The sequence below is a fragment of the Bufo gargarizans genome, chromosome 8, assembly GCF_014858855.1.
Source record: "Bufo gargarizans isolate SCDJY-AF-19 chromosome 8, ASM1485885v1, whole genome shotgun sequence".
Lineage (NCBI taxonomy): Eukaryota > Metazoa > Chordata > Amphibia > Anura > Bufonidae > Bufo > Bufo gargarizans.
This window is the reverse complement of record NC_058087.1, coordinates 53241312-53269213: the sequence shown is the minus strand read 5'-3', so window position 1 is coordinate 53269213 and position 27902 is coordinate 53241312. Positions and strand designations below refer to the sequence as shown.

Here is a 27902-nt window from a genome sequence, read left to right as displayed (position 1 = left end):
AAATAAAAGGATCGCTTTCAGATGGCTATTTCCTTTTGGGATTTTAATCACGTGGAGAGAGAGGAGATATACCATAAGAACACCCAAAGATCTACCAGATGTCTTAGCTGCATTAGAAATCACAGACATTGATATTCCTGATTGGTCGATCACGACGGACACCCTTATACCATCTGAAGTTCCACCTCCATCTTCATGGGAAACCGTTCTCTCCAGCAAAGCCCTGAAGAATAAACGAAGACAAGGGAAGATGACCCCCAGACGTCTTATGGCAGATGAAGATTGAAGATATGATAGTTAGTTACTCTGTATTGATCACTTACATGGAGATGCTGACTAGGCTCTACTAATCCTTTCTAAGGTTCAACTACGGGGAATTGTATCTCCGTATCTTTTTCGCTTCTTTTCTTGACCCCACTGTGCAACACATGAATGTATCTCCACTCTTCCCTTCCTCACTCAGAGTGGCACCGCGTGCTGCAGATTGGGATCAGGTCCTAGAGCCGCTCAGCAAATATTCTCCATTACATATGTTACCTTAATTGCACATATTATCTTAATAACTCTGTATAAGTTGTTGATACCAGATTTATTAGTAGTTAGATTACTACGTATCACCACCTATGCCGTACATGATACGTTTATTTGAGAATCTGTTCTTCTTTTTTTCTAAACATGTCATACTACCACTTTTTAGGTCTTTTTAAGACCTATATCCTTTGCGTTCTAACTGATTTTCCTCCCCGAAATGTAATTTCGGAAAAATTTTCTAAATGTTTGTTTATGTTTAACCTTTATTTTATCTACAATTTTTATGTCCTTAGACAGGCTTTGTTCTTTCCCTTATACCTACCTTCCTCCCCGCATGTACCCAAAGTACTGATGAATGTCCTTGGAAGATTTGAACATCCAGCAAAAGGTGTTTGGAGTTCCGCATCAGTGAGTAAACTATATGCACAAAACAACACATTCACTTCTCCCCATGGCGGAACTTAGAGTGGCTACCTACAATGTTAGAGGCTTTAAGTCTCCTGTGAAGAGAAGTCAAATCATTAATCACCTACATAGGGAAAAGGCCAATATAATTTTTCTACAAGAGACACATTATAAGCACAACAAAATACCTGAACTATCCAAGACTAAATACAATCTTTGGTTTCACAACACGTCATCAACCTCCAACAAATCTGGAACTAGCATAGGAATACACAGAAATACAGATTTCTTACACAAATCTACCAAGTCAGACGAAGAAGGGAGGTATTTGATGATCAAAGGAGAGATTAACTCCCAATTATTCACTTTGGTCAACATATACGCCCCTAACACTGCCCAAAGAAAATGGTTAGACAAATTTTGGCCCGAACTTGAGGCTTTCCGTGAATGCCTGACTATAATAGCCGGAGATTTTAATCTGACGATTAATCCACACGTTGACTCTTCAACGGGTAAATCAGCTCTTTCAAACAGATCCCTAAGACTCATTAAAAGATCCTTACACAAAAACTCCATGGTTGATGTCTGGAGAACTCTTAACCCAAAAGAAAGAGATTTCACTCATTTCTCGGCTCCACACAAATCCTATCAAAGGCTCGATTACATTTTTATACCATCCAATATACTCCAGTTCTGTACAGAAACCAAAATAGGCTCTATTATACATTCAGATCACGCACCAGTTTTCCTCACCTTTAAGATACCAAACTCTTCACCTAAATATTTCAACTGGCGTCTAAATAAAACCTTACTTAGCTCTACTGCTGTACATGATGCTATAAACAACAGATTAAAGGATTACTTCACAGACAATATTGTCGGTGAGACGTCCACACAATTTGTATGGGAAGCTCACAAAGCTGTAATTAGGGGGGAGTTCAATTCTCTAGCTTCAAACCTAAACAAAACCAGACAGAAAAAGACAAGGGAACTACTCTCTAAAATATCTGATCTAGAGTGTCACCATAAACGCCTTAAGGAAAATGATACCCTCGATAAACTTAACAAAGCCAGAGAAGAGCTGAAAATCCATCTTAATGCTCAATCAGCAAAATTATATTTAGCTTTAAAACAGAAATTCTTTGCACATGGTAACAGATCTTCTAAATTTATGATTGCTATGTTACGCCAACGGAAACGTAAATCCAGGATTGCCAGTATTAGAACAGGCGACAAAAAGTTACATAAAGATGACACTGCAATTGCACAGGCTTTCCATGACTTTTACTCTGAATTATACAACATTAATACAGCAGACACTGAAAGAACTAAACAAGACAAAAATAAACTGACCTCAGACTTTCTGGGTAGACTTAACCTTCCCAAAATCAGTGAAGACCAGAGGGTAAGATTGTCCGCCCCTATTTCTGAAGGAGAGATCATGGAGGTTCTAAAATCAATTGCTAAAGGCAAAGCCCCAGGACCTGACGGCCTTCCAGCCTTATATTATGTAACGTTCAAGGATATACTGGTCCCTTTTATGGCACAGTTATACAATGCGGCTCTAAATGGTTCACCCTTCACTCCACAAACCTTAAGCGCACATATCACCCTAATACCTAAGCCCCAAAAAAATCACACCCTCTGTTCAAGCTACAGACCTATCTCCCTATTAAATTTAGATCTGAAAATATACGCTAGAATCTTGGCAGGTAGAATAAAGCCTATACTTCAAGATCTGATTAATCCTGACCAGACTGGCTTTGTAATGGGCAGAGAGGGCAAAGACGGTATGTACAAGATCATCAATACTATCTCCCTAGCAAAAAAGAATAAAACCCCTATTGTACTGCTCGGGACAGATGCCGAAAAGGCCTTTGATAGAGTGGCCTGGCCCTTTATCAATAGCACTCTGGAGAAATTCAGATTCCCTATTACATTTATCAAAGCCATTTTCTCTATGTATACATCCCCTCGTGCGTACATAAAAGTAAATGACACTCTGTCCCGGGCAGTACATATTAGTAACGGAACCAGACAGGGATGCCCTTTATCTCCCTTATTATTTATTTTGTCAATGGAACCTCTGTTACAAGCTATAAGACAGAACCCTGACATAAAAGGCTTAAGATGTGGTGCCCTGGAAATAAAACAAGCGGCATATGCCGATGATCTACTGCTGGTCATTTCAAACCCGAAACAAGCTTTCCCTCTTGTACTTGAGACACTAGATAGATTTGGGGAAATATCCAACTTCAAAATTAATATCGCCAAGTCGCAAGCAATGGGCATTCTATACCCCCACAATTCCCTTAAACGTCTAGAAAAAGACTCACCTTTCCAATGGACTCGAAACTCCCTGAAATTCTTAGGGGTTAATATCCCTCCTGACCTTAATAATTTATTTACCTTAAACTACACTCCACTTATAAAATCCATCCCTAACATATTGAACTCTTGGAAACCTACCTTTATAACTTGGCTAGGACGGAAAAATATGTTTAATACACTAATCCTGCCTAAACTCACATATTTAATACAAATGCTCCCAATTAAAATTCCAAAACACTTTTTGACCTCCTTCAGGAAAATCTGCTCAAACTACATTTGGGGTAATATAAGACCAAGGATCTCACATGATATTCTAAAATTACCCATAACCAAAGGAGGGATCGGCGCCCCTTCATTGGATAAATATATCACCGCTGTTCATTTAGGTAGAATCATCGATTGGATGAGACATCCTGAGCATAAAACTTGGATCCCATTAGAGAACGAATTAACCAAATTCCCCTTAAAAGGTTTAGTGCTCTCGGACCCACAGATTACCCCTGTTGTGTGTAAAGACAATATACTAGTCCAGGCCACACTATCTGTCTGGAAAATTAAGTATATAAGAGACATTTGCTCTAAATTTCCCTCTCACTTAAGTAACCTTAGTGACCTCCTTATTGCAACTGGTGATGGATTTGCAACGCTGCCAGCTTCAATACGTAATAGCACTATGGCTCCAGCTGATCTCCTAGACTCAGATGGAGCGATATTGAACTTACAAGCTATGAGAGAGCACTTTGATACTCCTAAACTGAGCTACCTCCAACATAATATAATTCTAAATGCACTGAAAATAGCTCTGTCTCAAGACCACCCAACCAGAGAACCCTCCTGGTTTGAGAAACTGGTTTCTCAAACTCAAACTCCAAAGAAACTCACACACACGATAAGCAAAAACTTGCTTCTATGCACCACGCCAAAACCTCTCTATTTCTTAAGGGAATGGGAAAGAGACCTAAATACCACATTCACAAAAGAGGATATTAAAGAAATTTTACTCTCATCCAAGCTTTCTTCAAGATGTGTTAACATTCAAGAAAACTCGTACAAGGTGATATCCAGATGGTATCTCACACCTGTCAGACTGAGCCAGATGTATAGCACTACCTCAGACCTGTGCTGGAGATGTCAGACTGAAAGAGGCACCTTTTTGCACATATGGTGGTCCTGTCCACATGTACAGACCTTCTGGAATGGGGTGTTTAGTCACATTAATTGCATTTTAGACAGAAAAGACTCAAAGAGGATTGTTAGTTGCCCTAGGACCGCCCTGTTGAACATTATGCCATGCTCACTATCCCTTTTAGAGAAAAGTCTTCTAAGACCACTTATTGCAGCAGCCAGAATTATCATAGCTACCAATTGGAAATCACATGGCCCTATACCCGAGACACTCTGGTTTCTCAAAGTTGCCTCAATCTCCAGACTTGAAGAACTGTCACACTGGGAATTGAGATCACATCATAAGTACAAAAAAAATCTGGTCTCCTTGGCACAAATGGAGATCCTCTTTACCTTAATCCCCATTTACGGCCCAGACCTGACAGACCACATACTCTGACTCTAGGTAAAAGGATATTTCCCTCGGACTATTGGATGTAGTTTACTACTCCCCTTCCATCAGACACATGTGTATCTTGCTCTTGCTATATTAAGGGTACCCCCCCCCTCCCCCTCCTCTCCCCTATCTTTTACCTGTTAAGTTCCTTTTTGTTCTTATCAATGTAACTTGCTGTTGATGTCATGGCCTCATATCGGTCATTACATATATTACATATATTGTCTCCTGATATAAGTCAATAGACTAATTACCATTATTTAACTACACATTGCGGGCGTAAAAGTCCCATGTATCTATTCTAGATGACTAGGGTTCATTGATTGATATGACTCGTGTATGCACAGTACCTCTGTTACTATTTATAATGCATCTGTAATGATTCAATGTATTAAGGAGGTAGACCATTGATAGCTCGATTTACAGACTGTTTGTAATCCCCTATATGTTTATCTTTGAAAATAATAAAAAGATATTAAAAAGAAAGAATCCAAATTTTGGGGAAAATTCCAAATCAGTAGATTAGATTCACTCATCTCTAGTTTCCACTGCTTCAGAGTCCAGTGGAAGCGTGCTTTGCACCACTCCATCCTAAGATTGAAATTGTGCTGTAAAGCTATTTATAATTTTAGCTTTTTTATATTATTTTAGGATCTCAAAATGTTGACCTCAAATAGTCAGTTTTTTCACTTCTTTACTAAATAAAACCTCTCTGATTCCAGTTATTTGCCACTAAACAGCATTCCGAGTCACAGTTGTCTATTTTTGCCAAAGTGGATTGTGAAAGGTGCTCTGCATGGCCTGCAGTATATACAGATAACTGGTTCAACCAGTCCTGAGTCATATGTTTGTCAGCAGCTACCGTATATATATAGAAGTTGCATTGAGGCGCCCATGTTATTCACAGCACAGAGGTCTTAGGTAAGAGATGCTTCCATCTATTTATCTGTGGCATGTGGAGTTAACCTTAGTTTATTTTACTTTTACTATATATATATATATATATTAATAATAGCCCATAAGTTAAAGGGGTTGGCCACTTTCCGGCCACTTGTGCCCAATGTGTTTGTAAGACGATTATACTGCACTTACTTATTTTCGATATTTTATAAGGCATTCTCCTTTCTTTGCCAAGTCTTTTGTGCTGTCCACACAGAGGTCATGTCCATAAGATGGCCGCTGATGGAGGGTCATGTGACCAGGCAAATCACCTCCATGTGATGTACTCTGCATTAAAATACACTGCAACTACACTAAGCTCTCAACAGAACTAGTGCAGATGGCAGGTGCAGTGTATTTGAACAGAAGAGACATCACATGGAGGTGATTTGCCTGGTGATATGACCCTCCATCAGTGGCCATTTTATGGACTTGACCTCTGTGTGGACAGCAAAATAAACTTGACACACAAGGGAGCACACCTTATGAAATATAGAAAATGGTGCAGAATTTCAACAAAGACTATATTAGTAAGTGTCATATAATCATTGTTATCTATGATGCTGTGTGCACGATGTATGCCGCTCCGGGACATATGGCCCGCTCACGGACCGTATGTCTCGGAGGGAATATGGTTGTGTGCATAAGCCCTTAGTTAGGAAGAGCTGGAGAGCAGAAGGGAGAGATAGTGTAGGGAGTGAAATAGGAATATTTAAGTTTTTATACTTGTTATAGACCCAAAAGTCCTTTTAAGGACTATTGTGTGTGGCAGCAATATATATTTTTAGTGCAACCTACACTAAATTGCTAAGATTTGTTATATACCCAAAAGTCCTTTTAAGGACTATAGTTGTATCTGGCAGCAATATATATTATTAGCCCAACCTCAGTGTCATTTTTTTGCTGCTGGTGGCAGCGACATTACCTGTGCTACACCTCCTGTATATCGTTTACCCATCCTAAATATCCGTGACATTTCATTCAGTGTAATTTTTTCAGTAGGCAGTGGTGACAGCCTCCTGTTTAAGGTGTGCACATCCTAAATATCAGTGACATTCATTCGGTGTCATTTTTTATTAGGCGCTAGTGACAGCGACATTACCTGCGCTACAGCTCCTGTATATCGTTTGACCATCCTAAATAATAGTGATATTCATTCAGTGTAATTTTTTTGTAGGCGGTGATGACAGTGACATTACTTGCACTATACCTCCTGTTTAACGTGTGCGCATTCTAAATATCAGTGACATTCTGTGTATTTTATTTGCGCATACACTTACAAAACTTGCGCTACTGTACGTGTGACATACTTGTAAACATATATACTATTTAATATGCACAAGGCAAGCAGTAAGGGAAGGGGACATGGCCGCGCTGCTGATGGTGCACGCAGAGGCTGTGGCCCTGGGCGCGGTGAAACTGTGCCTGCTGCCAGAGCACAAGAAACACACTCATCCACAATACCTAGCTTCATGTCACAGTTTGCAGAGCGGTGCAGGACACCACTCTCAAAGTCAGAGTAGTGCAACCAGGTGGTCGATTGGATTGCAGCAGATAATGCTTCCAGTCGGTTAAGCACCACCCTGTCTTCCACAATGTCCAGTATCAGTAGTTAATAGTCTGGTCAACAGAATCCTCACCCTGATACTCATTCCACCCACCATGGAGAGTCTTAGCAAACAAGTGATTCCACACTCGGATATTGCAAGGAGCTGTTTTTATCACCATTCCTTAATTTGGGCCTCTCGCCAAGCCCACTTGAAGAGGGACATGAGGAGATCTTGTGCCCTGATTCTAAAACACTGGAGCATCCACAGTCAGAAGAAGATGACGGTGGGGAACGGCAATTAGTGTTTCTCCAGGTGGATAATGATGATGAGAAACAGTTGCCAATAAGTCAACCGCAATTAGTGTCTCAAGAGGTTCATGATGAGGATGTGTCACGGCCTATGTTGTGTTTTGTGACACATTCCTTCACTTGGTTGTCCGTGGCAGCGTGTGGTGTTGAGTGCATGTGATGGCAGTGTCTCAGCCCTATGGCTGATCCCCAGGACATGATTGCCACACATGCCGTTGCCTGCGGCAACAGGTGAAGTGTGTTTGTTTATGTGTGTATTCCCCTTTAAGTGGCCGTCTTTCCTTCCCTTGTGTTTGAAGGGTTAATTCCCTTCTGTGTGTGTGTGAACACTGGGTGTGTCTGTGTGGGTGTGACTACTTGGGCCTATAAAGCCTCAGTGAATATCACTTGTCTGAGGGGTACTTCAGCCATGGTTAGCTGGAGCATCCTCCTGTGTATTCAACCTGCCAGTGGGGGCCATCCTTGTGGTCATAAGTTTATGAGATGTTCACTTGATGTTTTCCTTTGTTATTCTGTGCAGCTATGGATCTGGGTTCCTGTGTGTGGATGTGTGTGTGCTGAGTTCATTTTGTATTGTGTGGACTTCAGCTTGCCAGCACAGGGATCCAGTCAGCAAGGCTTTGGCAGGTGGCTGGAACTAGTGCAGTTCACCTGCCATATCCATAGGATTGTTTCTGTTCCCCTTTTCCCTGCAGCTTGGCCAGTGAGACTCCTGTTCCTCCGTGTCCAGAAGGAACAGGTCGTCTTACCCTACTCCTAGTTCAGGGACCGGCGGAGGGTGAGTAGGGATCCAAGGTTCCTGAGCATGGGCCCTCCTACCTTCAAGGTCGGCCCATGCAGCTAGGAGTTAGTGTCGGATTAGGGATGCGTTAGGAGGTGACCTGCTCCCTAATTCTCTCGTCCTGGCCGAGCAGCCGTTAACATCTTCCGCTATCGCACGGCTGAGGGTTTTCCCCATCCTCAGCCGTGACAGGATGAGACACAGTTGTCAATAACTGAGGTTGTTGTTAGGTTAACAAGTCAGAAGAATGACCAGAGTGAGGAAGTGGAAGAGGAGGTGCTGGACTATGAAGTCACTGACCCAACATGGGAAGGTGGCAAGCCGAGCGAGGACAGCAGTACAGAGAGGGAGGGATCTGCAGCACTGCAACAGGCTGGAAGAGGCAGTGGGGTGGCAAAAGGGAGAAGGTGGGCCACACCAAACAGGCCCTCAACTGTTCCCCGGAGCACCCCCTTGCGGCAATCTCCCTTGCCAAGGGGTAGGTGTTTCACAGTCTGGCGCTTTTTTGAGGAAACTGCGGACGATAAAAGAATTTGCAACCTGTGCCGTACCAAAATGAGCAGGGGTAATAACACTAGCAACCTCACCACCAGCAGCATGATCCGCCACATGGCATCAAAGCACCCTAATTGGTGGGCCAAACGCCTGGGTCCACAACCAGTGTCTGCGGGTCACACCACTGCCTCCTCTTCCCTTGTGTTACATGCTGGCTAATTCCCTGTCCAAGACGCAGGCCGGGATGCCTCCCGCCCTGCACCTGTACCTTTGCAAGCACCATCAGCTAGCACATCTACTTCTGTGTCCCAGTGCAGCGTACAAATGTCTATACCCCAGGCCTTTGAACGAAAGCACAAATACCCAGCTATCCATCCACAGATTAAAGCACTAAATGCACACCTTTCCAAATTGCTGGTCCTGGAAATGTTGCTATTTAGGCTTGTGGACACTGAGGCTTTCTACAGCGGCGGCTGAACAATGACGGACCACCTAAGGGAGGGCGAAAGGAAGCCCGGAGAAGGCCCCCATACAGACCTTAAATTAAAAAGTGCAAAACCCCCTCCGCAAATGGAAACAAACAGTATAGATTTGTTTCTAAATATAGTTACTACAGAACTAGATAGACTAGAAGACAAACAGAGCAGAGGTAATAAAATATCCAATCTAGGACAAGGCGAAATTGAAGCTATGGTTAGAATTGAACGGGACCATAATATTATAATAAAATCCTCGGACAAAGCAGGTAATTTAGTTATTATGGACCACCATGAGTATAAACGTATGCCATCTTGAATGATGGTAAAAGATATAATACACTTAGAGTAGACCCTACACCTAGCTTTTATGCGGAACTAGAAACCTTGCTTCTGGAGGCCTTTGAGGCAAAACTGATATCTAGTGATGAGATGAGATTTATGTTGAAACCATACCCACAAATCCCAACTTTTTACACCATACCTAAAATCCACAAGGGCCTGATCCCACTCAAGGGTTGCCAAATAGTGGCTGGCATGAATTCTTTGACACAAAATTTTGGTATATATATTGACTGAATCTTAAAATCCTTTGTTACATCACTTCCATCTTATATAAGAGATACATCTGATCTGCTGACTAAAATTGATGGACTACATCCTGAGGAGGGTACCTTACTTGCATCTATAGACGTAGAGGCCCTTTATAGTAATATACCCCATGAGCCTAGCTGCTGTGAACCATTTCCTGAAAAGCAGGGGCACCCAATACACAGCTCATAACCGTTTTGTGTTAGGACTTATGGATTTTGTCCTACGACACAATTATTTTTTGTTCGATTCCAAGTTCTTCCACCAGCTCAGGGGCACAGGTATGGGGAGCGCCTGTGCCCCCACGTATGCTAATTTCTTCCTGGGCTGGTGGGAGGACACGGTGGTATTCACCGAGGAAAGCGTCTGGACACCCAGGATAGCCTTCTGGGGACACTATATTGATGACATCCTCATTTTTTTGAGCGGCCCCAGCGGGCTATACTCTGCCTTTTTGGCTGATCTAAATAAAAATCGGATTGGCATGCACTTTACATCAGAGATAAATGATAGAGGCCTGGCTTTTCTGGACCTGTATATCCCCCTATATAATGGTAGTATTAATACTAAAACCCACGGCAACTAACAGCTTGCTAAGATGGGAGAGTCATCATCCCTATAAACTCAAATGTGGAATACCTAAGGGTCAGTATTTAAGAATTCTGAGAAATTGCAGTGCCAAAAATGATTTTTATGATCAAGCACGAGACTTAAAGGCTAGATTTAATCAGAGGAGTTACCCAGACCAACCATTACATAGAGCTTTTAAGTCAGCAGAAAATGCCTCGAGAGTCGATTTACTTAACCCAGGGAAAGGGAAGAGAACCGAAAAAGAAATAGATCCAATTTTTCGTATAATAGGAACTTTTGATAATTGTAACAAAGAGGTCAAAGACATTTTGAAAAAATATTGGGAAATGCTCAGTCTAGATCCAGATGTAAAAGATATGCTTCCCATGTACCCAGCCATAACATATAGAAAGGGAAGATCCCTAGGAGATAGATTTATCCATAGCCACTACACCCCCATCAAAAAACTAGGTACGTGGTTAGACAGAAGACCCCTTGGCACTTTTCGTTGTGGAACCTGTATAGCTTGTCCCTTTATCTGTCAAGCTAAAAGCTTTAGAAGCAAAACAACCAATAAGACATATACAAGCAGGGACTTCGCTAACTGTAAAACCACAGGGGTTGTGTACTTGGTTAATTGCACCTGCGGACTACAGTACGTAGGAAAAACAAAAAGAGAGTTTAGAAGAAGAATTGGGGATCATTTGGGCGACATAAGGAACAAAAGAGACACAGCAATTGCTAGACATGTTCAATTCTTCCATGATGGCAATGACAAGGCAATTAACTACTGCGTGGTAGAGGTGGTACGTCCTTCACCTAGAGGTGGGGACCTGAATAGGAGGATTTTACAGAAGGAGGCGGAGTGGACTCACAGATCAAATAACTGTGAGCCCACTGGGCCTCAATGAGATTCTTTCTTTTGGATGTTTCATCTGACTCTTTATTCGTCAATGTTTTATACGGAGTAATCTGAGAGACCCCTGTGTATATGATATAAATTGATTCGTCAGAAAAAATTATTTATATCTGACCGTAAAAGGTCTAATAATTTTGATTCATGTGACGATCTAGGTTATCAATTGATTGTTTGATGTAATTTAGTAATCATTGGTTCCTCTCCTTTTGATCACCAATCCCCATCTATATGTATTTAGATGAAGGTTTCCCATGATTCTTTTAATATGCCAAGACAACCCCCGGTGATAATGTTTATAAAATATTTATACATGATGAATCCTCTATTGTAATAGGGTACCAACTACTAATTAATTTGCAATTTGTTATTCTTAATAATCGGGTATAAACAACCTGCATAACATGTAAGATATGTATCCTGTTTGCGGCTCATATGCTTTCCATTTGTTCTTGGTGTGTTTCCACTTCCTGCTGATGTACATCCGCATGTGATCGCCGCCCGTGCGTACCAGATGCGTTCCACGTACAGGATGCATTATTTCAGCCTAACTAGGCGCACTTCCGGGACGCACCTTGATGATGTCACATGTGTTCCACAGTTCATTTGTCGGCGGAAGATGGCCTCGTCTGGAACGCACGCCAGCATTAGCACACCGGTATGGGTTTATCATTAGTTTTGGGGTATTTAATAACAGCAGTGCCGGACATCGTTCTGGACTGCATCTTTTTCATCTTGGAGGACCAGCATAGGCTATCTAGCTTGTGGCTATTAGGCCATTTGTCCATCTATTTATCCCCTGATGATTCTGCCACAGTATTTGTGACAGAGGAAACGCGTCGAGATTGTGTGTTTTTTCGTGGGAGAAAAAAGTTTTTTTAGGGTTAGCTATCTAGGGTCAGCCACCAATAAGTGGGGTCGCTCAAATAGGGGGTGATTCTTCCACATTTAGGCGGGGGATTTCTCCACTTTTAGGCAGGGCCACTATAGGACTATAGGGCCAGTTCTCCCTATTTTTCCTTTATTCCCTTCTGAACCTCTCTGGAATATTTTCTGCAGTGGAAGGACCATATCTACAGCCTGAAAAAGGAAACAGCAGCATTGGAGTCCGTGACCGCGGATCCAGTACAGACATCTTAACTATCGCACATCTAAACCGTGAGTGGTTGTAAGTGATTTAGTTTGATACTTATTTGTCCTTAGGTATTGCATACCCTACTAAAACACTCCGCTAGATAATTATCTGCAGTTATCTGAAACATATGTTGTCTTGTGGGATTTATTTTAATAATTATCCTATATAAAAGTTACGTTTTAAAGTAGGTTTAATTTCTCAGTGATTTAAAGGTGCTATTGTGTCCAGAAACCGGCAGGGTGTGAGATGTGCAAATTTGGGGTACTGTATGACACAAGAGATGAGGCCTTGTATAATCTGTGATGTATCAATAGTAAAATTATGAAAAATCCCTTTCAGACTCCTACACTCATAAAGCATATGAACTAAGTTAAGGACTGCCCAAAATTACAAGGAATCGGCACTCCAATACACTCTTTGTTACACGTAAAGGAGGGCATCATACACAGCCTTGAAAAATTATGATTGATGGCCTGCTGGTGACCCTCAAAAACATTTGGAGCAAGCGCATGCTGATCTGACCATCTAAAACATTATGGGCGAGGGCCTGCTGCCGTTTTGGTGACTCTAGATAACCTGGGGCCGATCGCACGTCCCCGTGATGGCGACAATCTATTCGGATGTCTGCCCTATCAAATTAAAATTTTATTTTCAGCGCCAACCACGTTGACCACGGGTAAGGGGGAATCAGTGTTCGATTCTGGAGAGGGAGCCTAATAAACTACTACGGCTACCACATCCAAGCAAGGCAGCATGCGCGCATATTACCTATTAGGTATAATTAGGTGAGGGCCTGCAGGTGAGCTGACCCTTTAAAAGATTGTAGGTGAGGGCCTGCAGGTGAGCTGACCCTCTAAAACATGATATGTAAGGGTCTGCTGCTGAGCTGACTGTGGCGAAACCAACCTCGCCACGGTGTTTTGGAGGGGGCTGTTTGCCAGCCTCCTGCCCCAGGATTACGGCCCTTTAAGATACTTTTACTAACTTTTAAACCCCTGAACCTATTCAAGTGAATTTTGGATAGGTTTGTCCCCAAGTTATACTGGTTAAATTGATATAAGTTATATGTATGTACAATGTAAACTCACAAAGTTGTAACAATTTATAAGAAGTGTAACTTTTCAGCTTAGGAGATAGTTGAGTAGATACAGAAACTGACTCAATTATCTCCTAGACAGAGGGGAGGAAAATGCTGGGTGTGTTTCTATTGTCCCATTGTGCCATTGTCCCATTGTGTGTTTAAATGGAGATTTCTGTCCTGTTGTCTCCACATGTGTATTGGCGATTTCCCTTTGTCCTGAGAGATAATTGAATTGCTCCTCGGGTGTCTCCAGGGCAGAGAGGAGGAAACCATGATGCATTGTGGGGATGTGTTGTGTCTGTGTATCCTGAATTGCTACATATCTGTCCTGTGTCACGGTCTTCCTTCTGGTCCCTAGGGGCATGGCCACCAGATGGGGACCTGCATAAATACAGACGGGTAGCCCTCAATAAAGTGTTGCTGCTTTTATACCTTCATGAAGTTTTGGCTCATGTTTGGGGAATACGATAACTACACCTTTTGGGATTGCTATATCACAATACTCCCCTGAGTATAAGCTCTTGTAAGAGCTTGTTCATGGTTCCTGCTCTCTGGATGTAGGAGAGGTTCACCCACTGGAAGCTGAAGCCCGGTCTTGGGTCCAGAGTGGGTGAAGGACGGTGAGACCCCAACCAAGCTGCGGCGGTTCGTGGGGTCTGCAGTGCGTACAGTGTCAAGTGGAGTGCTTGGAGTCCTCGGAAAGCACTAGGAGCATCTATCGACGGAGGTACCCAGTCAGTTACAATGATTATTTAAAAAATTATGGGAGAGTGCCTGCTGCTTAGCTGACCATTGAAAAAAATTACAGTGTTCAAAGCAGGCCGGGTCGCCTTAATACTTCAGCTAGAAATAATGGAATAGGATTCCGGTTCTATTTTGTTGGTTTTTGGAACTGGGGCCACGATTAAGAGGGACAGCCGGGGGCATCCGTATTGCGCCGTTAAAGGTGAAATTCTTGGACCGGCACAAGATGAACCAAAGCGAAAGTATTTGCCAATAATTTTTTCATTAATCAAAAATGAAAGTCAGAGGTTTGAAGACAATCCGATACTGTTGCCGTTCCGACCATAAACAATGACGACCGGCGATCCGGCAGCATTATTCCCATGGCCCGCCGAGCTGCTTGGGGAAACCAAAGTCTTTGGGTTCCAGGTGGAGAATGGTTTGAAAGCTGACAAAGTACACTGTATGTCACAGATACATTTTTGAAGCACACACGTTACACTGTGCAGATGTGGCCCTGGTAAGGTCACTGTCAGAAGCAGACAACATCTATGGAAAATGTACACTGGATGTCACTGATATTTAAGGGATGCGCACACTTTGCAGAGGAGATGTGGCGCACCTAATCTCACTGTTCGCAGTGGACACAGTCTATTGAAAAAGTACACTGGATGTCACAGATATTTTTTGGATGCACACACTTTACACAGGAGATGTGGCACGGAAAATTTTACTGTCCGCAGCAGACACCGTCTACAAAAAAACTGGATGTCACTGATATTTTAGGGATGTGCACACTTTACACAGAGATGTGGTGCGAATAATTTAACTGTCCACAGCAGCCTATTACACGGTATTTAGCGCACGTTGCGCTACAAACATATAATGCTGTTGTCACACACAATAGCCCTTACAAGGACTTTTGGGTCTCTGAAAAGTTTTTGTACAAAATAAATATTAAATTACACTCCATACACTCTCTGTCCCTTCCTATGTTCAGCTCTCCCTAACTACGAATGAGCCCGACATGCATCATCGGGTGCTATATAGCACCCGATGACGCGTTCCGGAAAGCCAATCAAAGTAATGCCAGTAGACAGCATGGCTACTGGCATTACAGTGAGGGTAGTACTTACCTGCACATTTATTGGCTGCTTAGCAGCCAAAAAACGTGCAGGGAGGAGACTCGAGCATGGCGCCGAGCATGCTCGATCATCACTAGAAATAACTGATCAAATAACTGAAGTGTAAACTCAGCCTTAGGCCATTGTGTGGCAGTTCCATGCATTGGGGTCCACATCCGTGTGGACCCGCTATTTGCAGGTCGCAATACGGCCACAGCCGGGCAACGGCCGTGTGCATGCGGCCTTAGACCTAAATTTACATGCACGTATCTTAAAAAATCACCAGAACTGAAAATGTGGTTTTTAAGCTGGAAATTTTTCAAAAGTTGCAAAGTCTAAAATACAGGGAATATCGTTTTTTGAAAAGTTAGTGCACCACCCAAAAACTATATATTTCTGGAATCAATGATTGCATTTGCATTGACAGACTGTTGACAATCACGCCATCCTTAAGGTAACTTTCTGACAAACAGAAATTATTGAAAAAAAATTTTTGGACCTAAAACACGTATCACAGCAGAAGTTTACACATAAAAACAGTGTAATTTTAATACATTGAGTCGTGCAAATCTCAAGCATATACATCAACAAGAGCTTGTGCTCTTAAAACACAGGAACAGATGTCCTGTAATATAACGACCACCGCTGCTGGACTGCAGGGTGGCCGTAACCATGGAAACGAGCAGTGTATAAATGTGATGGAAAAATTAATCTAGCCAGGCAATATGGACAATCACAATACATTAGTAAATGCCTTGTATATACTTTGTATATATGAAACATGCCATTTACTGAAGTGAGGCAAACCCTTTAAGATCGATTTAGACAGGGCGATATTCAGGCAGATTATCAGGAATGAACATTTCTGGGAACGCTCTTTCCCGACAGTCTGCCCATCTAAAAGTACAGCTGATCACCCTATGAACGAGTGAACTCTTCATTCATTGGGTGAAACGGTTGTTTGTGTAGGCACCTAAATCATCGTGTCTGGGCCCAAAACAGCATGATCTGAAAGTGAAGACTAGGGTTGCCACCTTTTCCAACAAAAAATACCAGCCAAGTTAAGCCACACCCCAAAGGGGTTGAGATTGTGGGGGCATGACTTAACACATGTCATAATGTGGCTCCCAGTATTAATAGTGGCCCCATTAGTGCTCCCCAGTAATATTGATGCCTCTATTAGTGCCCCCCAGAATGGATAATGCACCCCTTAGTGTCATCAGTAATAGTAATGCCTCCATTAGCACCCCCCAGAATTAATAATGCCCCCTTTAGTGCCCCCAGTAATATAATGCCTCCATTACTAATGCCGATCGCGGTCATTAAGGCCTTTAGATGCCATGATCAAGTGAGATCACGAAATCTAAAGGGTGAAAAACCTGGTAGTAGGGTTGAGCAAACCCGAACTGTAAAGTGCGGGTTCGTACTGAACTTTAGGATTTTTGGACCCCGGACCCGAATCTGAACCTGAACTTTTCAGTAAAAGTTCGGGTTCGGGGTTCGGCGAGTTAATGACGCTGTTTGAAAGGCTGCAGAGCAGCCAGTCAACAAGAGTTGAACTTGTGTGCCCTTAGAAACCATCACAGCCATGCCTACTAATGGCATGGCTGGAATTGGCCAATGCAACATGTGACCCAGCCTCTATATAAGCTGGAGTCACGTAGCGCTGCACGTCACTCTGCTATTATTAGTGTAGGGATAGGATGCTGCAGCTGTGAGGGAGAGAATAGGAAAGAATCTTTTATCAGAAGTTCAGTTCACCAGAACAGCATATGTGCATTTGTGACAGTCAAGTACAAACTTGAAATACTGCAATTAAATTCTGGGTTTAAAAAAACAACCATTTTTTGCAAGACCCTACATCTGGGGCCTTTGCTGCATTTGTCACAGTGAAATACAAGCTTGAAATACTGAAATAATATTCTAGGTTTAAAAAACACCCATTTCTGGCAATACCCTACATCTGGTGCCTTAGCTGCATTTGACACTGTGAAATACAAGCTTGAAATGCTGCAATAATATTATTGGTTTAAAAAAACACCCATTTTTGGCAATACCCTACATCTGAGGCCTTAGCTGCATTTGACATTGTGAAATACAAGCTTGAAATACTGCAATAATATTCTGGGTTAAAAAAACACCCATTTTGTGCAAGTTACTAAATTTGCGGCCTTTGCTGCATTTGTCACAGTGAAATACAAGCTTGAAAAACTGCACTAATATTCTGGGTTTAAAAAAACACCCATTTTGGGCAAGATACAAAATTTTGCGGCCTTTGCTGCATTTGTCACAGTGAAATACAAGCGTTAGATTCTGCTGTTATATTCTTGGTTTAAAAAAACACCCATTTTTGGCAATACCCTACATCTGGGGCCTTTGTCAAGTGAAACACCTTCCTCAGGTGCGAGTAGGCGACAGAACCTTCAGCGTTATTTGGTAGGGACGAATGTGGCTCTACGAATGATGAGGCCAGAACAAGTACAGGCAATAGTAGATTGAGTGGATGACAGTGCCTCCAGTTCCTTCACATTGTCTCCCACCCAGTTTCCTGCTGAAAGATCAAAGTTGGCACCTGCAGCCCATGGCCATCAGTCTTTCACCTCACCCCCTTGCAAATCAGCCAAGCAGTCTAAGCCCCAAGTCATGGAGCAGTCTCTTTTGCTTTTTGATGACTCTGCTAGCAGGGTTTCCAAGGGCCATCCACATCGCCCTGCCCCAGAAGTGTTTGCCCAACCACTTATGTTTCAGGATGAATAGCCCTGCCCCAGAAGTGTTTGCCCAACCACTTATGTTTCAGGATGAATACATGGGAGGACCACCGCAGCACATCTCGGATGATGACGAAACACAGGTGCCAACTGCTGGGGATTTCGAAAGTGTGCAGACTGACAAGGAGGGCAAGGGTGAAGACTAGGTGGAAGATGATGTGTAGGACGATGAGGTCCTCGACCCCACATGGAATCAAGGTCATGCGAGTGACCTGTCTAGTTTGTAGGAAGAGGCAGTGGTCGCACAGAGCCACCTGCATAGCAGAAGAGGGAGCAACAGACCAATGAGTGGATGGTGCCAGTGATCCTCATGCCCGGCCGGGTGGTGTGCGATAATGGGCAAAATCTCGTAGCAGCTCTAAGACTAGCTGATTTGACGCACATCGTGGCGCATGTGCTGAATTTGGTGGTGCAGAGGTTCCTTAAAAATTACCCCGATATGTCAGAGCTTCTGCAGAAAGTGCGGGCCGTCTGTGCGCTCTTTCTGTGTTCTCACCCTGCTGCTGCTCGCCTGTCAGTGCTGCAGCGTAACTTCAGCCTTCCCGCTCACCGCCTCATTTGCGACGTGCCCACAAGGTGGAACTCCACCTTGCACATGCTGGCCAGACTGTGCGAGCATCAGTAGGCGATAGTGGAGTTTCAGCTGCAGAACACCAGTGAGTCGCTCTGCAGAACAGCACCACTTCACCACCAATGACTGGGCCTCCATGCGAGACCTGTGTTTCAAGTACTCCACCAACATGGCCAGCGCCGATGACACCATTCTCAGCGTTACTATGCAACTTCTATGCTCCTTGAAAAAACGCTTCAGGCGATGATGGAAGTGGATGTGGCACAGGAGGAGGAAGAAGGATCATTTCATAGGGTTTCAGGCCAGTCATTCACAATTGGCTCCGAGGGTGGGTTCTTGCATCCTCAAACGGCGGAGATGGAGGAGGAGGAACCGTGTTAACATCAGGGTAGTACCCTAGCCAGCTCATGGCCATCACTGGTGCGTGGCTGGGGGAATACAGAGGACACAGACTATACACCTCCCACAGAGGACAGCTTGTCATTGCCTCTGGGCAGCCTGGCACACATGAGCGATTACATGCTGCAGTGTCTCTGCAACGACCGCTGAGTTGCCCACATTCTAACTTATGCTGATTACTGGGTGGCCACGCTGCTGGATCCCCGTTCCAAGGACAACGTACCGACCTTAATTCCGTCACTGGAGCATGATCGTAAGATGAGCGAGTACAAGAGCACGCTGGTAGACTCACTGCTGGTGGCATTCCCACCTCCCACCTGACAGCGGGGGCACAGTAGAAGCACAAGGCGAAGGCAGAGGAGGAGGAAGAGGTCACCAACGCAGCTAGGGCACCGCCAGCACCTCAGAAGGCAGGGTTAGCATGGCCGAAATGTTGAAAAGCTTTGTCAGCGCGCCACAACAACCAGCATCACCAGCTGATATGGAACGTCTTAGCAGGAGGCAGCATTTCACTAATATGGTGGAGCAGTATGTGTGCACACGCCTACACGTACTGAATGATGGGTCTGCCCCCTTCAACTTCTGGATCTCCAAATTGGACACATGGCCTGAGTGTGCCCTTTACGCCTTGGAGGTGATGGCCTGCCCTGCATGGATTCCACAGGACTTGTCCGTACCTTGTGCAAAATAGACATGTATACCAGCCTTACCCAGCCATTGTTATAGTACAGCTCAATTGCTCATTGTTGTATTTTTGATATTTCCCACTCCTTTGGGGTTTACCCTAGTTTAAACAAAAAAAAATGCATTGGCTACCTCGTCCTCCTCCACCGCCGTTTCTACCTACACCGCTACGTCCACCGCCTCCTCAACCTCCTACTCCATATGGACCTCCACCTCATACATCAAGATTTTTTTGTATTTCTTTTTTACGTATTTTATTTTATTTTAAACCATTTCACTAATTTGTCTGATACATTGCTGGGTTACATATCCAACATTTTTGGCTGTGATATACCCCTGCTCTACCTAGTGGACAGGTTAATACATTTCACTAATTTTTCTGTTACATAGTTGGGTGATATTCACCAATTTTTGGCTGTGATATACCCCTGCTCTACCTAGTGGATAAGGAAATACATTTCACTAATTCGTCTGTTACATTCTTGGGTGATATTTTACCATTTTTGCCGCAAATAAATCCCTGCTCTGCATAGGTGACAGGGACCTAAATTTCTAAAAATCGTCTGTTACATTGTCAGGTCACATTTTACCAATTTTGCCGTATAAAAACCCGTTCTCTGCATAGGTGACAGGGACCAAATTTTTGTAAAATTGTCTGTTCAATTGGTGGGTGACATGAACACAGTTTTGCCGTGAATAAACCCTTGCTCTGCATAGGTGACAGGGACTTACATTTCTAAAATTCATCTTTAATTGGCCCTTTCATTCGATCCTTCTGCTTTAATAACTTGTCCCACATTTTAGCTTGATCACATTGCAGCCATTGACCTCCCTTGGATGTGGTATCCCTTTCTCACGCTCCCTCTCCGGCGTAGAACCCTGATTTGCCGCTAACCGTGATCAACATGGTAGGCGCAGAAAAGAACATTGAAAGTTTATAGAGCAGATATCCAATTGGATCGTGGACATCACGGGGACGTGCAACATGGTGGAGCAGTATGTGTGCACACGCCTACATGTACTGACTGATGGGTCTGCCCCCTTCAACTTATGCGTCTCCAAATTGGGCACGTGGCCTGAGCTTGCCCGTTACGCCTTGGAGGTGCCCTGCAGCCAGTGTATTGTTTATTGTTTAACACAACAGAAGGGGGTTATCACAGGTTATATTTCCCAATGTTTTGGGGTGTACCCTAATTTAAGCAAAACAAATAAAAAAATTAAAATTAAAACCAAAAACCAGTGTTGGCTACCTCCTCCTCCACCGCTGCCTTTACCTACACCGCCACATTCACCTCCTCCTCCTAGATCAAGAATATTATTTTTTTATTTTTACAAATGTATGTTATTTTAAGTCATTTTCCTATCCACATTGGTTTGCAGAGCACTTGTCATGCTCTTAACCACATTTTGTTGCCATTTGCAGCCCTCTAGCCCTTTCCTTGACTTTTTTAGAGCCACTTTAGTACTCCAAAGTTCGGGTCCCCATTGACTTCAATGGGGTTCGGGGTCAAGTTCGGGTCCCGAACTCGAACTATTTTGTGAAGTTCGGCCGAACCCGTCGAAACCGAACATCCAGGTGTCCGCTCAACTCTACCTGGAAGATCACTCTTTCAGGCTTCTTACCAGCATCCTTTGCAGCTAACGAAGATGCTGGTAATTAATTTCAATGCGCTAGGTTTCGGTGAAAAGACCCAGGGCATTTAAGCAGAAATTCTTATTTTGGCCAGCAGCTGGCAGGCAAACATAAGAAATTAGCAATTCTGAACAATTAAGCCTCATTCACACGTCCGTGTCAGTGCTCAAATCCGTGAGTAGGTGGTCAGTGATGCATCTGTGAAGATGTCCATGAAGGATCCGTGTTGGGTCCGTGTGTCAGTTTTTTGCTGTCCATGTTGCATCTGTGTTTAACTGACACTGAACAGTTGAAAAATTATTTTCAAAGAATATCTTCTTAATGATCCGCGAAACACAGATGCATCACGGATGGCATCCGTGGTTTTCTCGGACCCATAGACTATAACGGACGTGATGGATCCATGAACACGGATAACATAGAGCATGCATCCGTGCTAAAAACACTGACCCACGGACCGTGCTAAAACACTGATGTCTGAATACAAACATTAAAGTGAATTGAGATGTGTGCTGTCCGTGGAGAACACTTACAGCACACGTCTGTGAAACACCGACATGTGAATGAGGCTTTAATGGATCTAAATAATCCATGATTTTTTAGAATAAAAAAAAATTGATTTTGTAGGCTCAAATACGAGCTTCAAAATCAGTAAAAAAACGTATATATAAATATAAAAATATATAAAAAATGTAAAAAATTTAAGTTTAAATCATCCCCCTTTCCATAGAATAAAGAAATAAATACACAAATAACAAAAAATATAGCCATCATGGGTATCACTGTGACCGAAAACTCCTGCACTATTAAAATATCAAAATATTTTTCCGATACAGCGAATGGCGTCATGGAAAAAGGGTCAAAATTGCCAATTTGCCATTTTTGTCATCGCTTCTCTTACCCCAATTTTTTTTTGTAAAATGCGATCAAAAAGTCACACTCACAAAATGGTATCAATAAAAACTACAGATTGTCCTGCAAAAAATGAGCCCGCACACAGCTCAGTAGATAGAATTATAAAAAAAGTTATGTGGGTCAGAATATAGCTATGTAAAAATATATTTTTTTAAAAGTTTACATTTATTTTTGCACTATTTAGACAATTGTAATTATACTGACCCAGAGAATGAAGGACACAGGTCAATTGTGCCACAGAGGGAACCCCATGGGGACAAAAACCCGTAAAACTGTGGAATTGCGTTCTTTTTCAATTTCACCCCATTTGGAATTTTTTTACTACTTCCCACTACATTGTATGCTATATTAAATGGTGGCATTAGAAAGTAAAACTTGTCACGCAAAAAATAAGCCCTCATACAACTTTGTGAATGGAAAAATAAAAAAAGCTATGTCTCAAGGAAGATAGGGAAGAAAAATGAAAACAAAAAAAACTCTGGTATCCTAAGGGTTAATAATGTCTCTATTAGTGCCCCCCAAAATCAATTCCCACATTAGCGCCCCCCCAGAACTAATAATGTCCCCATTAGCGTCCCCAGAATAAATATTACCCCCATTAGTGCCCCCCAATAATATTCATGTTCTTATTAGTGACCTCCAGAATAAATACCCACATTAGCACCCCCCAGAATTAATAGTGCCCCCATTAGAGCCCCTCAGTAATAGTAATACCCCTATTTATGCCCCCCAGTAATAGTAATGCCCCCATTAGTGCCCCCTAGAATTAATAATGCCCCCTTCTCTTCTCTGTGCAAATAAAAGAACTCATCCATTTGATCGCGCTGCGGTGATGACTTGCTGCTCACTGGAAGTTCAGGACAGGACCTGTGCTCCAGTGTGATGACATCTCGCAGGTCCTGTCCTGCACATCCAGTCAGCAGCGAGTATTCACCTCGACGCAATCAAATGGAGAAGGTGAGTTCTTTTTTTTTTGTTCTTAACACAAGTGGGGTAGGGTGGGAGTTAAAGGGTTTCTACCACCAGATTTGTTCCAATTTAGCTGACTGACACTAGCGATGTGCTAGTGTCAGCAGTCCATAACAGTGTTCTTACTTATCATCTGTCTGCTGCCGTTCACCTTAAAAACATACTTTTATAGATATGCTAATGAGCCCCTAGGTGCTATGTGGGCATCATTAGCACCTAGAGAGCTCCGTCCACTAACCATTTCAGCCGCCCATCACGTCCCTCCAGCCTGTTGTGGAAATTTTATTAGGATGTGTATTTAATATATTGTGTATTGTCATCATGTCTCTCAGTGTCAGGGTAAACCATTGGAGTGGATATCTTCCCGTGTATGTCCTGTCACAGCTGCTGGGCGCAGAGGTCTCCGTCGGCGAATGGTCCATGTGCTAAGCGCTGGGCTGTGGGCCGGGGGAGACTGATGTGTTCAGCAGAGCAGTGTTTTCTTGGCTCATGTATGGATGCCGACTAGGGCCCCTGCGCAAGACGCGGATTTATTGGCTTGGCGTGGATGCATTTGTTAAGAGAACAATATAACGAAAGGAACGTGCGTTTGTTGTCTCTAGTGCGCCTGATCAGCCGCTGGCGATAATGACGCTGTATTGTAAATAAACATGCATGTGGATCATAGTAACTTTATCTGGCATTGGTCACTGAACAAGGCTGGATAAAGTTCGCTCCAGTGGTAATTTGAGATTATTGTATACATGTGTTTGTTAGCTGGCTATGTTATTCTAAATGATGGTGTCTTGTCTTCCTATGTCATCACTTCCTGTATGTCATCACTTCCTGCATCCTTGTCTTGGGCCAGCCCCTTTTACACCTTTTGTTAGTAAATAAAAGGGAACACACTGAGCAAGGTGGGGGAGATGCTCAGCAGAATTCAATCAAGATGGTAGCACCTGGGTCTGTCTTTTACTGCAGATGATAAGAATGGATTTACCTTTTTCCTTACACAAACTTTGATGTGAGCTGATTACACTATTAATTTTTATACATCAAGCCTGCGCCGCTCCTGTTGATTGACGGGAAACTTCTCAGTATCTCGTACCAATTCCCGCGCCTGCGCCGTGCGCTTCTGTATTCGGCGCAGTGAGTGAATGCCGCGCTCCTGGTGCCGTTTTCCTCACTGTAACGTAGTTGGCGCAGGCGCAGTGAGGAAGCTGGCGCCGGGAGAATACAGAAGCGCACGGCGCAGGCACGGGAATTGGTACGAAATACTGAGAAGTTTCACGTCAATCAACAGGAGCGGGGTGGGCTGGAGGGACGCGATGGGCGGCTGAAATGGTTAGTGGACGGAGCCCTCTAGGTGCTAATGACGCCCACATAGCACCTAGGGGCTCATTAGCATATCTATAAAAGTACGTTTTTAAGGTGAACAGCAGCAGACAGATGATAAGTAAGAACACTGTTATGGACTGCTGACACTAGCACATCGCTAGTGTCAGTCAGCTAAATAGGACCAAATCTGGTGGTAGAAACCCTTTAGAGGCTGTTCTAATGAGTGCTCGGACGCTCCACATTGGAAGCGCTCATTAGTAACAGTCGATATAGGAAAATTGCCTGTAGATGGCAACCCTAGTGCAGACACACCAATAACATGGCTCTGATAGGAGAGAAAAGGGTGGGATTTGGACAATACTGCTGAGCGAAATTCATGTCAATAAAAAGTTTTCACTGTAAGGCAAACATAGAACCTGCCTGCAGTTCACACAGTGCTGTTCTGGCTGGAGAAGAAAGGAGGTCATTCAGGAGGTGTGGCTTACAGCTTTAGTACTTTCTCAATAACTTCTGATTGTTAGTAGCATGTAATTGGTTAGTTTGAGTGACTGATATTTCTCATAGAATGACATAGAATTCTACTAAATGAATTTTGGAATAATTTATTATCCAGAAATACGCCTATATTAGGCGTATTTCTGGTGCAGATTGTGACGCAAAGGTTATATCTGTGATTTTTCCCTGCTCATACCAGGTCTAAAAAAGTGGGAGTGGGGGGAAGGAGACAGGCCAGCATGTCTCCCTCATTCATCATTTTCTACACCTGTTTTAGGCATATAAAATGGTCTAAATGTAAGCCAGCTAGGAAGCCGTCTTACATTTAGCCTGGCATTGGATGCACTAAAGTTATGTAGGCGGATCCACCACCAGATATGGGGGGGTTTTAAAACCAGTGTCTTAAACTCCGTTCTTAATAAATGACCCCCTTTGTCTATAAAAAATGAATTGTAAAAAAAATGCGCACCGGTGCAGAACAGAACTACAGAGTGCTTCTGTGCGTTTTCTGTACGTGTCTCCACACAACAAAAAAGTAGGTTATGCACTACTTTTTTGTGGTGCGGACCGTCAGATATGGATCGTGGACCCCATTCACAAGCGTGCATTGCGGACTGCAACTTACGGTCTGCAGCACAGGCCCAAAGTTTTCCAAAGTTTTCAAAAAATTTCCGCATGAAAAAGGCAAGAAAAAATATACATACGTGGTATCATTGTAATCATACTGACCCAGAGAATTGATGTAACAGGTCATTTTTACTGCATGGAAAAACACTGAAAAAACAAAAGACATAAAACTGTGGCAGAATGGTTTGTTAATTTATAATTCCACCCAATTAGATTTTTTTTTTCCTGCTTCCCACTACACTGTATGCAACCATAAATGGTGCCATTGGAAAGTACAACTTGTCCTTCAAAAAATAAGTTCTCATACAGTTACCAGTGGCCTCTGCTTTCTGGTCCCTGGAGGAGAAGACCTGCTTCCCTTCTTCCTGGCTGATCGGGCTGCTGGGGTACCTCTTTGATTCCCCACAGGCTACGGCCTGCTGGCTATGCAACACGCCAGACCTGCAGGGTATAGCGAAGTGAGGTCACGGTTATGGGCAAACGAGGGTTGCTCACTGTATTGGAGAACCCTAGGCAGGCATGTGGCAGTGAAGGAGAGGTATACACGGTTCCTCTGGGGCACACTCTGTATGTAGGGACCAGGCCTGATGGTGGATGAGGTGCCCTGGATATTACGGGTATTTTGAGTGCCTGGGGCAAGGTCCCTTTAAGGTTCGTGACGCCAGTGCCTGTGACGGTGGCACACCGGTGTATAATTGGAAAAAGTGAGGTACACAGATGGTATAGTGAACCAAACGTTGCTTTACTTAACAGTCCAACTTTGTACATACAGATGGTAACACAGTCTCTTAGATCACAGCTTTACAAGCAGGCTTATTCCACAAGATGGCAGGTATTGGTTATGCAAGATACTCAGAGGGTAAATCCACAATGCACTCAGAATCAGGTTGTACCTTTCCTCAGAAATAGTGTACACTGTTCCTTCTAGAACTCCTGTCTGGCTTTCTATCCCAAGGCCCGGATGCCTAAATAGTGGCTTAAATCCTTGCTATATCTATATATCTTCCTCTCGTATTAAATCCTTGCTTTGCTTTTCTAAGGCATATGCCCATCAGTGTTACTTATCTTTGCTTGTAATATCCTGACTTGTCTGGTGAAGGACTGTGGGTTCCTCCCAGGAGGTTCTGTCCTGCAACTGGGGTATCTCAACTGAGCTAAGCTTAGCTTCAGGAGCTTCAGGCTGACGAGGTAACTCCTCTAGTCCCCTGGAATGAACTAACTCTCCCCTGTCTGGGCCTTCCTATATATATCTAGGGCTCTCTAGCTCTCTCTAACGTCTGGGAGGCTAAATTACACCCTGACAGGCCTGACACCCAGATAACACAGGGAAAAACATGCACATGACATTCAATGCAATGAAACACATTAACCTGTGTAGTGACCACCTTTACCTAGTGGGACACTACATACCCCCACGCTATGACGTTGCCTGTCCTCGGCGCAACATGGAGGGTCCGCCCATCTGGAAGCGGCAACCTGAAAGACAGATGAAAACATGCATATACAGCAATCACCACATTTAACAATATAACAGTTGACAAATACACTGAAAGGAGTGGTGACAAGGGGCATCGTTCTCTTCTCTCAGGATAACATAAGGGAACAGGGGAGCTGACCTGGCACAGCGTATCAATAAACCAGGATAGTCCATATAAAACTTTAAGTGCAAATAGTCCTTGGAAAATGCAAAATAAATATAAGTCCTTGGAGGCTCAAAGGATAACATGAGTCCGTACCCAGGCTTGCAAAGGGTTAAACAGGGGTTTCCCGTGAGGGGCTACCTGGGCCCATAATGTAGTCCCCGAACCTCACAGGTGGGTGCCCCCTGGTAGAACGAGTGGACCTCCTTACTGGCAGGGATTCTTCCTGCCTGGCTTCAGGAAAGTCAGAGGAGCCCATCACCTCTGGAGCTTCTTCAGGAGCTCTCTGGGGTAAGGCGTCCTGAGGCTGAGGGCTAACAGGAACAGTAAATTCAACCAAGGCGTGAGGGCCCAGTGGAGCGGCTCT

The 27902-nt window shown here is 43.5% G+C and overlaps 1 protein-coding gene across 1 annotated transcript in view; it reads left to right on the top strand.

Annotated features, from left to right (window-relative positions):
- The first annotated feature begins 5743 nt into the window (after nucleotides 1-5743).
- LOC122945071 (probable S-adenosylmethionine-dependent methyltransferase CRG1) overlaps nucleotides 5744-27902 on the top strand; it is a 93725-nt gene continuing 71566 nt past the window's right edge. Inside the window, exons 1-2 of the mRNA XM_044303908.1 lie at nucleotides 5744-5749; nucleotides 12514-12612. The gene's annotated coding sequence lies outside the window, so the exon portion shown is untranslated. The remainder of the gene's footprint in view (nucleotides 5750-12513; nucleotides 12613-27902) is intronic.